We start from the raw sequence: 17,096 nt of genomic DNA, 5'->3' as shown, positions 1-17,096 counted from the left end.
AGCTGGAAGATCGAGGGACTCAAAAAAGTACCACATGAAATGTGTTGAAAGAAATTGAAAATTGTTAGGCTGGAAGAAAATGGAGAAACTGAATGATTTAGCTTATTCCATTTAATTTGCAGAGTGCTAGACAATGAATCACAATTTCAGGAAGGCAAAGATAAAGAATGATATTCTAAATTAGATAATGTCCCAGCTTGGAAGGCTTATGCAGTAAAGAGTTTTATAGCCACAGGTGATTTTAGCACATGTTGAAATATTGCCGAGGAAATGTTTGTATTTAGCAGATATTTGGAGGAAAGTGAATAAGTGAATAATATAGATTTTTCAGACTTTTTAGGAATATGTTGCCGTACAGCTATGTTGCAAACTTTCAAAGTCTTTCTTTTCTCAAAATGCTCAAATTCGGCCTTCAAAGTTTTAAACACTATCAACACCAATATCTGACCCATTAGAATCTTGGCATCAGACGTTCCATCTTCATAGTCTTGAAGTTCACTTTAAAAACTTTCTATGATTTGCTTTCTGCCCACGGACGCTGCAGAGTAAGCATTGTTAAAGTGTCTCCTCCCACTGCTGTCATGACTAAGTCAGAGTCTCCTAAAGAGCCTGAACAGTTGCAGAAGTTCTTCATTGGAGGTTTGAACTTTGAAACAATGAATGAGAGTCTGGGGGGGCCATTTTGAGCAATGGGGAAGTCTTATGGATGATGTGGTAAAATGAGAGATCCAAACAGCAAGCGGCTCAGAGACTTTGGGTTTGTGATGTGTCACTGCGGAGGAGATGGATGCAGCCATGAATGCAAGGCCACAGAAGGTGGGTGGAAGAATTGTAGAACCAAAGAGGGCTGTCTCGAGAGAAGATTCTCAAAGACCTGGTGCCCACTTAACTGTGAAAAAGACTTTTGTTGGTGGCATTAGAGAAGACACTGAAGAACATCTAAGAGATGATTTTGAAAAATATGAGAAAATTGAAGTGATTGAAATCATGACTGACTGAGGCAGTGTCAAAAAGAGAGGCTTTGCTTTTGTAACATTTGATGACCGTGACTCCATAGACAAGGCTGTCATTCAAAAATACCATACTGTGAATGGCTGCAACAGTGAAGTAAGGAGAGCTCTATCTAAGCAAGATATGGCCAGTGCTTCATCCAGCTGAAGAGGTCAAAGCGGTTCTAGAAACTTTGATGATAGGTCATGGAGGTGTTTTTGATGTGAATGACAACTTTGGTCATGGAGGAAACTTCAGTTTTGGTGGACAAGGTGGCTTTGGTGGCAGTAGGGATGACCATAATGGATTTGGTAATGATGGAAGTAACTTTGGAGGTGGCAGAAGCCATAACAATTTTGGTAATCACAACAAACTTCGAATTTTGGACCCATTGAAAGGAGGAAATTTTGGAGGGAGAAGCTCTGGTCCCTGTGGTGGTGGAGGCCAATATTTTGCCAAACCACGAAACCAAGGTGGCTATGGCAGTTCCAGCAGCAGCAGTAGCTATGGCAGTAGCAGAAGGTTTTAATTACTGCCAGGAAACAAGGCTTAGCAGGAAAGAAGTGCCAGGGAAGTGACAGGGAAGCTACAGGTTACAACAGATCTGTGAACTCAGCCAAGCACAGTGCTGCCAGGGCCTAGCTGTTACAAAGAAGACATGTTTTAGACAATGTGTATGGGCAAAAAACTCGAGGAGTGTCACTGTGATTCATTGTATAAAAGGTTATTTCATTTTCTATTCTGTGGGAAGTGTAGAACATTCCAACAAAGGTTTTAGTGTAGAATTTTTTTTGCACCCACCCATGCTGTTGATTGCTAAGTGTGTGTGTGTGTGTGTGTGTGTGTGTGTATACACTTTTTTTTTAATGTGCTGTGTAAAGTTACTCTACTCTGAAGCCATCTTGGTAAACTATCACAACAGTGTAAGGTTAGAATTCCTTCAGGGTCATGCCAGGTTTCATTTGAAATTTATTTGCAACCCACTTGGGCACAGAAGCCACTGTCTCCACAAACCTTGGTGTAGTTGAAGTGTCAGTTAATGTGTTGTGACTTTTACCATCAAAAAGGTCACCCAAGGAAGTCCTGGAGATTATTTGTTTATCAACATGATTGTTGGTACATCCTATGCAATGTATCGGAATTGAATTATGGTATCAGATAAAATTATAGACTGGGAAAAAATGAAAACTTTCTATGATTCATTGAATATATCATAAATTATTATCTTTATCAATTTGTACCAGCTAATTGTATCTATTTATTTACTCATGATCATGCATTTTTAAATTTTTAGATTTTTAAATAAAGACTCCACGACTGCAGGCTGAACATAAAGGAACTTCAGAGATTCAAAACAGAGAAAAGCGTTTCTTCTACCCTTTCCACACAATAAATGAAGTGGACAATATTTCAAGCTTTGAAAATTTTGTGAATTAAATAACAAATAGTGATACTTTTTTTATTAAAATTGCTTTTTAAACTTTTACAGGCTGCTAAAATGGCTAACAATTGAAAGTAGATTCAGTTAGTTTAAATCAGTAAACTAACATTTCAACATATTATATTTGTGAATACTAGTACATTTTAATTCATGCATATAATTACTTTAATTATTATACTGAAGCTCTTAAAATCCTTACCCAGACTTTTTAAAAAAGACATTATTCAGCAAAGTACTATTACATGTTATCTCTAAGTGTTTGATTTCTAGATGTGTTTAAAGAGATTTAGTAAGAGATTTATTAAAGGTTTATAAAGTTTGGTTTGACAAATATTTTCTTTTATTTGGGGGGGGGGATTGCACTTAACAGAGGGAATTTTAATTTAAACTATGAAAAATGTCAATCACTGATGTTTTCTTGGGCCTAAATACCATCTCAGTACTAATAGAGAAAAAGCACACATAGTAAGTTCTTAAAAATAATAACTGTATTTGATTAGCTTCCATTATATAAAAGTAAAAATATTTATAAATATACCTAAATTAGTATATAATGCATATTAAAAATTTTTTATTAAAATAGCTTTTGGCAGCATATGTAAAATATTTTATACCATTAGGTGTTATAAAATATTTTACACTATTAGATGAATAGCTTTGATGTAGAATGTAAGATACTAATTTAATTTATATACTTTATATATATATATATATAGACTACATTATTATGGATTAAATGACTAAATAAATGACATGAAGCTTAATTTATTTTAAAATGGGTTGAAATACATCATATGTAGAATTTTAAAAATAACTTCTTCCTAGTCTCCATTTGATTTGTAAAAAAGTGATAAACTAAGTAATTTTAAAATGACTTATGAGAATTTTGAATTAATATTTACTGAGCTCAAACCCACACTTGAGTCAGTTTATCATCGATATTTAAGGAAAATTCAATTCCTCTAGAAAATAATCTGGCTGTAACTGCACACAGAAGAAGGGACCAGACCAGTCACCATTGTTTTGATCCCCTCATGGGAATTCTTGCCATTTTATCTGCCTTCCTTAGTTTCTGAATCCTTGGAGAAATAAATTAGAGGTAGAAGTGGTATGAGGAATAAAAATGAGCCTAATTATTGCAATGACAGTAGTAAAGATTTTTAAATATTAAGGATAATAGAGTACTTTATTCCTAAACCTTTTCCTCCTCAAATTTCCTCTAATAGTTCAGATTAGAAGAATTGTGGAACTTCACCAGTTTTCTTTCTTCTTTCCTACCCCTATCACAACTTTGTCATCAAATACTCTTACTCTTTTTATTATTTTGCTTTATTTCCAGTTTAGAGAAGAAGAAATACTTTGGATAAGAATCACAGTTACACTGTCATGCTTAGTAAAACCTAAATGAAATCACATCTCAAGTGCCTTATTAATCATCCGAGTTAGAAAATTTTGGACAAGTGATAATCGCAGTTCTCATAACACGAAATCCATGTGTGTACACATACATAAGCTGTTAAATGAGAAACAGAAAGATTTGATTGTGTTTGTAATTATTCACAAGATAGACAAAATAAATGTTTTACCAAGGAAGTTTATAGTATAAAGAAAAGTAATGTGGATTTAGGATGTCCATTCAGATCGGTAGCGATTAATGGTCACTTTAAGGCTAAAAAACAAGCATTTAAAACGAATCCCCCCTGATCACTCACACCCTGATAAACCATAGTGGAATTTAGGCATTTCTATAATTTCTGGACTGCCACATTAAGTTATGTGCATGCAAAACCAGGTTGTTTAGAGCTCATGTACCAACAGCCTCAGGGGACTGAAAGTAATTGCTCTATTTAGAAGGTGGAATGCAGTTTTGGGTCTTCTATTCCTACTGCATTAGGACCAGGACTGTACCAACTTGCTATAATTTAAAGCCATTATTGAAATCCTCATAGCATGAGATAATTCCTTTCACATCTTTGAAAGCCTTGATACAAAGCGGCTTATATCCCAGGATTTTCTCCACAATGACATAGTTGTTCACATAATGTGTAGCCCAGAAAATATGTTCCATTATTATCGAATGCTTATTGAGTAGCTATAATGGCCAATTTTTGGCATATATTCAATATGAGCACAGCTGAGGAGGACCATCAAATTTGATGAAAAGACAAAATCAACCTAATCTGGTGGTAGTTTGAAATGCATCATAACAGCTTCTCTCTTTAATGAAAGAGAACTTGATTATATCACACAAAGAATTTTACCAAAAAGACCTCCACTCTAATGTTATGGACTTGGGTAGAGCAGACAGACCACAGAATAGTTCTGTTAATACTATGTTATCAGATTTGAATCACATATCAGTCAGGACTCCAATGAGAACCAGATGATATACTCAAAGAGATAATTTGAGGCGCACTCACATGGGATTCAATTGCAAATATATCAAGTTTGTAGAACAGAAGAAGCCCAGTAATACAGCATAATAGCATCTAAGTTTTTACCACTCCTAGGACAAGGGAACAAGGGAAGCACAGAGTTCTTGGGTCTCTGAAGCAGATAGTTTTGTAGATTCCTCTGTGGTCTTCAGTGGAAGGACACGTTCAGCTAACTGCAAATGCTTAGTGGGGGAAGCCCAGAGCAAAAAATACCCTGACCTTCTCCCTTCCTTTAATCTCCTGCTAGCCTTTCTAAACCCAACAGAAGCCAGGGGACGTGGGTGAATTTTTTTTTAAGTTTATTTATTTATTTTGAGAGAGATAGTGTGCAGGAGGGGCAGAGAGAGAGAGAGAGGAAGAATCCCAAGCAGGATCTGCACTGTCAGTGCAGAGCCCCATACAGTGCTCAAACTCTTTAACCGTGAGATCAAGAGTCGGATGCTTAACTGACTGAGCCACCCAGGCACCACCCAGCTACACCTAATATGTTCCACAAAGGTGAGTCTTCTAGGGCAGCAAACAAGATGAGGCAAAGTAGAGAGAGGACATAGGAGAACACACAATAAGCAAAGTATTAAAACAGAACCCAAAAAAACCACTTTTTTTTTCAGAATGCAAAATGAAACACATTGCCTTCTAAAATTTGGAAAATAAGTAAAGTACATATTGGTGCAGACATCCCTTTTTAGCAGTTACTCCTCTCCCTGTTGAAAGTAGGAAAACAATAGCAAAAACAATAATAAGAGCAAAAGCAAAAAAAAAAAAAAAGCAAATGAAAGTCTTTAAGCACACTTTAAAAGTGTAGAAATTAGGACGGTCTTTGGGGTTGGTTTGATTTTGTGACTCAAATGATGACACTAAAGACACAATTTCTCTTTGTTTCTCTGCTTGCCCCATAGTGTCAATGTTAGCATAAAGTTGACACTTCATGGTGGCAAAATGGCTGCAACACTTCCAGGTTTCACACTTGTGTACCCCAACATGTGGAAGAAAAATGCAAAGAGAAATCTGTCCACTGCCATTTTTTTTTCACCCACAGCTTCCAGAAAATTTCCACCTATATCTATGTGGCCTGAATTGAATCACTTGAACCAATATCTGTAGTTAAAGGAAGGAGAACCATATGCAGATTAGTTTGGGAAGAGGTTATTGAAAGCCATAATACTGACAGAGAAACAAGATTTCCATTCCTCAAACTGATGGCCGACTCAGCATCACTTCCAAGGGCATATGGCAGGACACCTAGGAATAGGCAGAATTAATGCTGTGGAGACAGTATCAATATGTAGTATTGCTCCCTTTATTCTCCACAACCCCTTTAACACATGAAGAAATAGGCCTAAACAGATTAAACAGTAACATTTCCTGATGGCATTTAGTTATTAAATAATGGGGCTGGATTTATGTTTTTAATTTTCCAGTTCAAAAGCGTACATTTTCCAACCATTAAAAATTGCTGTAAGAAGTAATTATTTGGTATATAAAGTATCCCATAGTCTTCTGAGTAAGGGTTTGTAAAATATAAAGTATGGGGATCAAAAGCATAGATAGAATGGATAATTGCAGTAAACCCACTTTAAGAAAGCATTTTTTTAATATAAGCTCTAATTAATCAATTTTATAATAGATTAAGGACTAAGGTTCACTGACATATTTTTGGAAACAAAATTCTGTTCAGGGGCACCTGAATGTCTCAGTTGGGTGTCCACCTCTTAATTTTGGCTCAGGTCATGATCCCAAGGCTATGGGATCAAGCCCCATGATGGGCTCCACGCTGAGCATGGAGCCTGCTTAAGATTCCGTCTCTTCCTCCCTTTGCTCCTCTCCCCTACTCGGGATCTTTCTCTCTCTAAAAAAAACAAAAAGCAAAAAACTACTACTATTCAGTTAGTAGAACATATATAAATTACAGAGAGGAAGGAGTACTTATGGTGCAACTATCATTTGTATGGGTGAAATACTAAGTTTTAATATATACCTAAATATACATATATATTTTTGATCTCCTGAACTATATTGCCTAATTTATCATTATCCTAATTTTTCTCTATGTTTTTGTTTGTGCCTTTGAATGTTTATTCCTGGTAGATAGTTGTTTTATATTTAATCAAATCTACAAAATATGTAACTCTGAAGATGTTTAAATGTATCTTTTTTCTATTTATGTCCTGATATCCTGTTAGGCCAAATTAGGAATCTAAGTGCTCCTTCTTACCATCTCCTCTAAGCCTTCTGAACTAGGTAAGTATAAAGTGCTAAGCAAAACACACGCGCACACACACACACACACACACACACCAAACAGACCAAAAAACCCCAACTCTCATTTCTTAAGGACAGTGTTACTTCTGCAAAAAGCAAAGAGATCAAAGAAAAAGTTAGAAGTAAAATGTCAGATCTTATAGTTTCAGAGACAGTTTCTCTCACACCAAGACAAATTTTATCCTTTGTAATACACTGCGTGCCTCTAAATAAAGTTCAAAAAACATCACGTAGATTAAATGTTTGATTCAATATCATGTCCCCTGGGAATTATTAAGGGTTTACAACCTACTTCTAATCCCTAGACATTGGACACAATTGGGCTTACTGCTGAAGTATAAATGAATAAAATATTTGGGAAACAAGAAGCACAATGTACTAGTACAATGTTAGATCTCACTGTAGGTGCCAATTAGACTTTTTCTTTGATTTTAATTTATTTTTATATAAATTGGTACAAAGTTTTATAACATAGCAGTGTAATTCCTGCCCTTTCCAGGAGTAGAGAAAAGCAATTGGTGTTTAGATTTGAAAGTTGTGGTATTGTGGGATAAAATATAGGGAAGAAGCATGTTGTGATGCTCCCCCAAACACTGCTTATTATGGCCGTGTCGTAGAGACAAAACACTTCTTTTATTAATATTTCACTTCCAGGAGATCCCTAATAACTATCAGAGAGGCATTTTAGCTGTCTGTTGATATACTGACACTAAATCTGGTATTATATATAGCTGGACACTACCAAGGAATCTATAAAATCATGCGATATATGGAGAATACAATTTAAACATCAGATTAATCATATATTCATATTTACTAAATGTAGAATATACACTACCTTTTGATAATTCCTTCCTGGTTAAGCAAAATATAGTATGTTCACACACATGTTCAGTTATGTGACACCACATGGGCTGGATTTATCCCCTCTTGGGATGAAAGTCTTTTTGGGCTGTTGAGATGGTTCACAGCTTCTGCCTCCTCATGAGCTCTTTATTTAGGCCAATAGTGAAGAATCTGTGGAGAACCAATGCACTCTGTGAGACAGGGATGTGGGAAGCATTGGCAGAGTCAATATCATGGCTAAATTTCTTTTAAAGCCTTTGATTTGGTTGGCAGTGCATCCCCTATGAAGTTGACATTTGTGTTGCCTTCAGAGCATGCTGAAGTTGACTTTCTTTATAAAGGCCATATTCCTGCCAAGGAACAGAGAGGGCCCCAAAGCTGTGTTGTACAGACAGCTGTGGGGAAAACACAAAGGCATTAATTAAGAATGTAAGTAAGTATGGTCTGGCTCAGAGCTTTAAAAGTAGGTGGAAATAGCTCTCTGGGGTAGCAAAAAGCCTCAGGTCACTTTAGGGCTCCCAGTGCCTTCTCAGAAACCTGCTGTCCTTTATTTCAGTGGGAGTATCTTTTAGCAACACACTTTTTTGTTGATGTTAAAACAAGGAACCAAAATTCCCTGACCTAAACTGGGAAGCGCGATTAGTTTAAGCCTTTTGTATTTATTTGCATAACTAAACTGAGGTTGGAGAGACAGTAAATTAACATTTGTTAAACAACTATTGTCCCAAGTTGACAAAAGGTTAAGTATTTAATTCAGAGGAAGTGCTTGAGGAAAAGATCAGAAAATTAATTATAACTCACCCATATTTATCCCTAGGAGATAGAACAGAAAAATAATCGACAGAGGTAAATAGATGAGCTGATGAAAATTATATAAAACAATATTTATAATTTAAATAATAATTGTCTTGCCAGAATATAGTAAATTGTAATTTAGGTTTCCCCTCATTTGCCCTGGCATATATCTGTTTTTCTAAAGCCCCTCAATATATATGTATGTATCTTCATTTCCATTTGCTTTCAGAAAAGATTAACATACACAAGTTTACAGGTGTTTTATTGATTGTAATTTAGTTCAACTCCATCCTCAGGCTATAAAAGGAGGTATGATATGCTCACCAGTAAGCTGTCTTTCAATGATTTTCAGGATGGATTATTGTTAGGATTGTTTATCATAGACAAATCCACTTCAGACTTATAGCTAGGTGTTAAAGTGTATCTCAGAGGGTCAATTTTCTAAGCTTCTTTCCCAAACCAAATGTTTTAAATTCCTTCTTGCTTTAAATCTTAGCCTTTGTTTTACTTTTGTACTTGTAAACTAGGTTTCTCTCAATTGATTATAAGTATTATTTGCATATGGTTCAGTGTCTTACATTTATCCCAAACATGATCATTTTTTTCATATCAAGTTTTATTTGGGTGGGACAGTATTACCACTTACAACATCCAAAGCAAAGAAAGAAATTAGCCAATTGGCTATTTTTCACAAACCTCCAATTATTACTGTTTTGCTTTTGTTAAAAACATTTTCTCTCTGATGAATTTGTTCAGCATAACAATTTTATATGGGATAATACAAGCGTATCACCTATGTTACTTATTTTCCTTTTACAGATAAAAGAACAACTTTTATTTGGGGGAGATATCCAATTCTAACTTTGAAAAGGACTAATCTCTGTTCATAAAATTAGTTCCAAGAAGACAGTGACAGCTTGAAAAATTGCTGTGGGAATTGTCTGAAAGGAATTAGTTTTGGGGAGTATAGGCATGTGTGTGTTAGAAAATTATAGACAAGTTTTCACAATTTAACATTTTGCACATGTATAACGATATTTTCACCAAAGAACTTTTTCATCTTCCCCAAGGAACTAACGCATTAATTATCAAGACCCTTATAGAATGGAACCATAAACAACCAGTATAAAATTTAACTAGCGGTGTGATGATATTTATTTTTATCATGATGCTAATAAGAAAGTACATACAAAGAATAATGCAGGGTACTGTAATAATCTTGGCATTACGAAATCCTAAACTCCAATTAAACCTTCATATTTACTCTGTACTTTTATTTAAGTCATGATTTTTCTCAGAATTCTTCCTGAACACTGACCATTGGCAACACGCTGTCATAAATTTTCTAAACAACTAATTATCTTATTTTTATCTATTGTATATGCCATTTATAAAGTTTATTTTTTGAAGATGATATGATCATTTAAATTGAAACCCAGGAAAATAAACAAACTATTGAAGTGAATAATGTACTTGGCTAAGTTAACAAGACACAATCAACATTTATAAAAAAAAAAAAGTAAGGAATTTTTCTTTACACTAATAATAATCAACTATAAAAATAATAATAAAAATAAAAATAATAGAAAGTAAGATAACTATTACAACAATCTTTAAAGAATATAATAAAAGACATTAACATATGAGGAACTTTATCATGGTCATGAACATAAAAACATTAATTTCCTTTTGAGGGATTATGAAATAAAAAAGGGCAGACATATTTTATGAATATTAAGATATATTATAAAGCCATAGTTATTAAAAGTGTGTTATTGATCCCAAGACACTATAACAAATAGAAGAGAATAGTGAGTCTTACTTGGTATATAGCAGAAGTAACACCACAAATCTATATTAAAAAGTAGCTTTAGATTATTGCATTGAGAAAGTTGATTCACCATATGGGAAAAATTTCAGAATTTCTATATCACATATGCATACATTAAAATTAAAATCTCCAACTTATTTAATATCTAACTATAAAAGGTTAAAACCAAAAAATCTAATGGAACAAAACAGAGGGGAATATCATCATGGTTTTTAAATCCTCCAAAAGGCCATTCGGTAGGAACAAAAGGAAAGTAAATTGTCAGGTTGGCAGGGGGTATTTACAACATCAACAATTGCAAAAGATTAATAGCTGAAACATAGGAAAAAACTGCTAATCTGTTAAAAATGAAAAAAAATCAAATTAATATAAATACTAGCAAAGAATATGAACATCAATTTACAAGAGGGGAAACCTAAATGATAAATATGCACATGGGAAAGATATATGTCTTTTTGTTTTTTGAAAGATACACATCTTAACTAGTAGTCACAAGAGCACAAGGTAATTCAGTGAAATACCACTTTATATCCTTAATGTTGACAAGAGTTAGAAAACCAGATAACATTAAGATTTGTAAGGATATGGGAATATATACCTATGTGAAATATATATATAAAATGTATGATTGATATATATATATATAAAATATATGCAAAATACAAAATATATAAATATGAAATATATATAATATGTATATGCACATATGTAATTTAGGATATATTAGTATATATTTAGTATATATTACAGTATGTATAATATGTGTACCATCCAGCAATTCTCTGTTGGATACACAACCCAGAGAAGTATTCACACTGGTCTCCAAAGAGACAAGAATGAGATTATTCTAAACTCAGTGGGTTTTCAAAGCAAAGAATTAGAGATAGCCTAAGTGCCACTAAGGATAATTATAGTAAATATATTGTAAATTTACAATATGCACTAATACAAAGCAGTCAAAAGAATCATGTAAATAAGAGCAACATGGCTAAACATAAAGAAGAATGTTAAGGAAAAATGTGAAAGAGAATGTTATTTGTAGTGCTATACCAGTTATGAGAATTCCATTGACACAAAACATACATTATTTGTTCCAGAATAACAACTAGGAAAATAAATGACAGGCAGATAAATTGTAAGATGTGTATTAAATTTACTAAGGTTGGTGCCTTTGGGGATAAAGACAAGAAATTAGAATCAAGAGATACAAGTGAACATACAGGTTTATATAGGAATCACTGATAAGAACATAGCAATGAGCTGAAGAACATGATGGGTGTGTCGTGTGTACTTAGGATCTTAATTAAATGAATATTAAATAGAAAACCTTTCTTTTTTTTAATTTTAGGCTATATACTGGGTATTTATTTTCTGAATGTTTCCAGTAGGAAATAAAGCAAATGATTACATTTGGGGAAAACTAAATGTAAAATTCAATACAACCAAACCGAATAAAAACTATACCCAGCCAAATACTAGCGCTTCCATGTAACAATGCTTAGTCAGGTTTCATTGACTGAGTAATACAGCTCTGATGTCAATATTAACTGACTCTTCCGAAATAACTTCTAATATTAATTACAATCATTATCAAGAATGGAAACTTTCAGTTTACAGAAAGATAACTAGAATGCACTAAATAATAAAGCTTCAAAATGTAAAAGGCAAAAGTTTACATAAATTCTAGGGAGGAACTTGCAAATATCCATGGAAGTGGGAGATGATAACACACACATCTTACAGTTTTTGATAGTTCAATTAAAATTAGAGAATTTTTTAAAAGATTTGAAATATGTAAAAAGCTTGATTTATTGGAGGTTATATTCTTGTAAAAATATCACTTACCAAAACCAATTTAAAAAGAAATAATATGATGCCTAAGCATAAACACAGCAAACATGTATATATGAAAAAGTGTAACATTTTATTAAAAGACATTATAGATAATGTTTTCATAAGAAAGAAAATTCCATATCATAAAGATGTCATTTTCTCCAATGATCAATAGATTTAATCTACTTCCAATGGGATTTTTGAGGACTAATAATAATACAGCTACTCCTGAGAAAAGAAAAGTAAGAATATGTTATAAAGCTCATTGAGGCCATGTGGCATTGGCACAGGAACAGACAAGTACCGACAGAATGAGAAAGATGTATCAGACTTAAGTTGGACATATAAGAGAGGTGACTTTGAAGGGCACTTGGAAATAAATAGATCTGTAAATAAATGAAGCTTATTTATGGTATATTATTTTAAAAATAAATGAAATGGGCTTTCTACCTCATGCCATACATCAAAATTATTTTTTAGTGGACCAAAATCTTTAATGCTTATGTTAAAATGGAAAAAAATTTTAAAGGGAACAAATTATATGAAGCAGTATTTCATAGAAGAGTCAATAGAAATGATCCAGACACATAATATATTAAATTTCATTAGAAATCATGTTTTAACATTGTAACATTATTTAGCACAGACTAGTTGGGTAAAACTTAAGAAGCATGGTAATTTCCAACATAGGATCAATGGAGACTCTTATGAAATTCTGATGGGAGTTTAATTTGGTATATATATTGATAGCATCTTGAAAACATGGATCTTCCTATTATCATCCCTAGCAATTTCACTACAGAGTGTGTACAAGAGATTCTAAAGCCTGAATTAAAGAACATATACAAGAATGTCTGTTGCATTATTGTTCATAATAGCAAAATTTGAAAATAAACCAAAGTTTCCTTAATTGTAGATACATAAATAAAATTGTATCTTTTTAAAGAATAAAATATTACAGAACAGTGAAAGTAGATATATGCACTCATATTAAAACTCTTAAAAGGGAGGAGAAAAAACGGTAAGGGTCAGGAGAAAAGAAAGGGAATGAAAACAACAAGTTCAAGTGGTAGTTACCTCTTGAACGGAAGCAGAGGGAATGGAATTGGGAACAAACCTGTAGACTTTTGTAATTCTGATGGTATTATGGTTCTTGGGTTGGATGCTAGGTTCAGAGGTTTTCCTTTTGTTGTGAACATTATAGTTTAGACATACATACTGTGCACACTTTCCTTGGTATAAATTGAGCATTATTATGCAATGTAAACAATCTAAAACTAATGCCAAATGTAATTCACCTTCGTATTTCCAACTCATAAACAGTACCAGCACATAATAGATCCTTCATACATATTTGATAAACCAAAGCATGAACCATTAAAAACACATTTTAAATATTTACAGTGGAAGGAGAAAGCCTTCAAAATACATACGAAAAGAAGGAGGGCAACAGAGTGTAGAACAATGAAGCATTTTGATAGAGAACAAAGCCCAAGTTGGGACATAAAAGAAAGTCTATGACTGAGAGGCATTTCTTAAAACATTGAATCCACTTAACCAGATGTCATTTCACTTACAGTAAAAAGAGCTGTGGAGCTCTTTGTATTTATAATCTTAAAATCTTCTTCTTAGGGCAAGAAGACTAAGGCCAAACAGTAATAAGCATCATCAAAATCTAAGACCCAGAATTTATTTGTAAAACATGTTACAGGAAATTCAATTCATAAAACAACGTTTTCAGGCACAGGTCATCAGAATTTTAAGATTCTTGACAATTATCAAATACCCTTTCATGTAAGGTGCTGAACTTGCTGTTAGGTAGAATGAAATTCTCAGTACCAAGATATCAATTACTCCACTTTTATTTTAGATGGACAAAGGGAAATTAAAACTAATTACTGTTTGTGTAAGTGGTACTATTTGTTGAAGGTCTGTAAATGAATAATGTTCAGCTGATAATTCGGAGAAAAAGTCTTTATCAAATGGATATATTTCTTTGGAGTGGTTTAGCAAATATGTGATTGTTTTACATAAAACTTTTGGCTAACCCACAGAAAGAGCTATATTACAGTCTAAAAAGATACTTCTAACACAAATCATATAATATTGCAAGGCTTTCCTTTCTCATCATACCCAGCAAGACTTTGCTGCATAATTTAGTGGTTAAGAGCCCTTCTTCAGAGCCAGGCTACCGTGGTCCAAATGTTGTCTGTAGAACTATCTGTATGACTTTGGGCAAATTTCTTAATTCTTCTGTGCATTAGTATCCTCATCTGAAAGTGGGAAATAATAATAACACTTAATTCATAGTTATTGTGAGAATTGACATCTAACATATGGTAGAAAAATCAACAAAAAATTATTCCTTAAATGATTTCATGGTGTTATGGTAAACAAAAGCTAATTTGTCAAATAGCATCAAATATTATCCTTGAGTCTTTATTCATATTGCCAGACACAGTGCTTGGTATATAGTGGGCACTTAGTAAAGAATTACAGAATAAAAATATTTGGGGATGCTTTTTATCACTTTCTCAATGAAAGTCTTTCTCAACAAGCTACGAGGATTGACTGTAAAGAAAAAACAGCACTGGGAAATGGCTGGTGCTGGGAGTAGGGCAAAAGTCTGAGTTGAGGTATACAACATAAATGTTGCAAATATTCCCCCCCTCCATGATATTGTGATCTCTACATTTCACACTGATAAAAGCTAACAAGCCATTCTGAAATCCAGTAAAGTCTTGGTTCATTCAAATAACATGTATCAGGAAGGTTCTAGACAGCAGTCATTATACTGTGGTCAGTAAACATACTGTTCCAGTTCAGCTGTTGCAGACACAGGTGGGAAAATATGTAATCACAAGAGTGTCATTTGTTAATAGTTCTGGAAAAATAAAAAAAAAATTTAATCCACTGAAAGTAGGAAAGGAGCTGTTTATTTTTTCTTCTGTTACTTGATATCTGGGCAGAGAAGCAAATTACCTTATCTCAAAATTTATTTGTAGTATAGTGGTGTGTGGTGGTGAGTCAAAGGGAAAATCCTTTCCTGTAAGAGCTCCTACTGCAAACATTTAGAATTTTCCTGGGAAAAGATGTAATTCCTTTTTATCTTTTCTCATTTCTCTAATTAGAAGTTATTCTCGGGGCACCTGGGTGGCTCAGTCAGTTGAGCATCCGACTTTGGCTCAGGTCATGATCTCATGGTTCATGAGTTTGAGCCCTGTGTCGGGCTCTGTGCTGACCACTCAGAGCCTGGAGCCTGCTTTGGATTCTGTGCCTCCCTCTCTCTCTCTGCCCCCCCCCCCCCCGCACAATCTCTCTCTCTCTCTCAAAAATAAACATTAAAAAAATTTTTAAAAAGAAGTTATTCTCAATTATTAGGACCAAGGACACTAGTTTATAGATCCTTAGAATGTTTCTAGAAAAATGGCATCTTTTATGCCACCATCAAGATTAATTTATTGAAGGAATCTTGGTGAGAATTGGAAGTCACATAAACTTACTTTCTCTTCCACTTAGCATGCACTATATAGAATGTGTATAAAATTAAACCTATGTGGTATTAAAAATTAGTATGTGTATACATTTCCACACTGTATGGCTATTCATGGTATTGACTTTACTGGTGCACTTGGATGGATTAAATTTTAGTACAAAGTGAATTTAATAGCTATGATTGCTTATGCTATTTCCTGAGGTTAAGCTAGTTTCTTTTGAAAGGATCTGGCTATTGCAGATATTGAATTCAATGTTTGTTCACTTAATCAAGGTTTTATTACTCAGTCTTTAAAAAGCTATTCCACATGAAAATATCATTCCCTTCTCCCTTCCTTCTCAGCAGCCACCAACCCAGGAAAAAGGGGATTTAAAGCTGTTTCCAGAAAACAGACAAAATATTATGATACAGCATGGTCTGGCTTTCACATCTTAAAAGCTGAAACGTGCCTTTGCTAACTTGCAGTAGGCCATGAAATAATTATGTTGTGTGCTAAATGGCACTTTTCACTTTTCATTTGTGCTTCAACACTCAGTTTTCAGTAGATCTTTTAGAGAGGATCAGCATTCTTTGGAAACTAAAAACACACCACAGGTCAGCGCTGCACGGCCTGATGGGAAAAGAATGCGGTCCACAAAGGTGGTCTTTGTGAGACGTGACGACACGCCGGTATCTGTTACAGAATTGGCAGGTTCAGCGCTTCCCCTAGTGTCTGCTTCTGAAATACTAAACTCATCTGGGTTGCAAGGCACGACTCAAGGAAACAAGTAGGCTTTTAAGGCACCCAACCTGTTGCTCCAGAACAAGGATTAATTTCACACATTAAGGTGAAATCCTTCAGCAAAGGAGCTTGATGTTGTGCAGTGGGTTTTGGTAAAGGACCATTCAGTTTATCGATTTTTTTTTTAATGGAACTCAACTCTTAAGGTTCAAAGTGATCATTGGAATAGTGGGAACACTGACAATTTCTAGAAATGCACTGAGTGCTCTCATTGCCTTATTCTTTTCACTGAGTCTTGAGCTGTTTAATCGACAGAAACAGCAATAGTTACTAATATTTTATGCTTGATGTTGGTTTCTTCAGGACTTTTTCCAAAATGAGGCACTTGGAAGTTCTATAAGCTTTATACATTAAAAGTGACTTTATTAGTATATGAAAATATTTTG

The 17,096-nt window shown here is 34.0% G+C and overlaps 1 pseudogene; it reads left to right on the top strand.

Moving 5' to 3' along the window:
* Nucleotides 1-719: 719 nt before the first annotated feature.
* On the top strand, nt 720-1,524 carry LOC124528554 (heterogeneous nuclear ribonucleoprotein A1-like; annotated as a pseudogene).
* Nucleotides 1,525-17,096: the final 15,572 nt, after the last annotated feature.

The sequence above is a fragment of the Lynx rufus genome, unplaced genomic scaffold (assembly GCF_022079265.1).
Source record: "Lynx rufus isolate CCGP_SWC_20201006 ecotype Redwood Valley unplaced genomic scaffold, mLynRuf1.p SCAF_6, whole genome shotgun sequence".
Taxonomy (NCBI): Eukaryota; Metazoa; Chordata; class Mammalia; order Carnivora; family Felidae; genus Lynx; species Lynx rufus.
The sequence above is the reverse complement of the archived record's forward strand: the minus strand, read 5'-3'. Positions and strand labels throughout refer to the sequence as shown.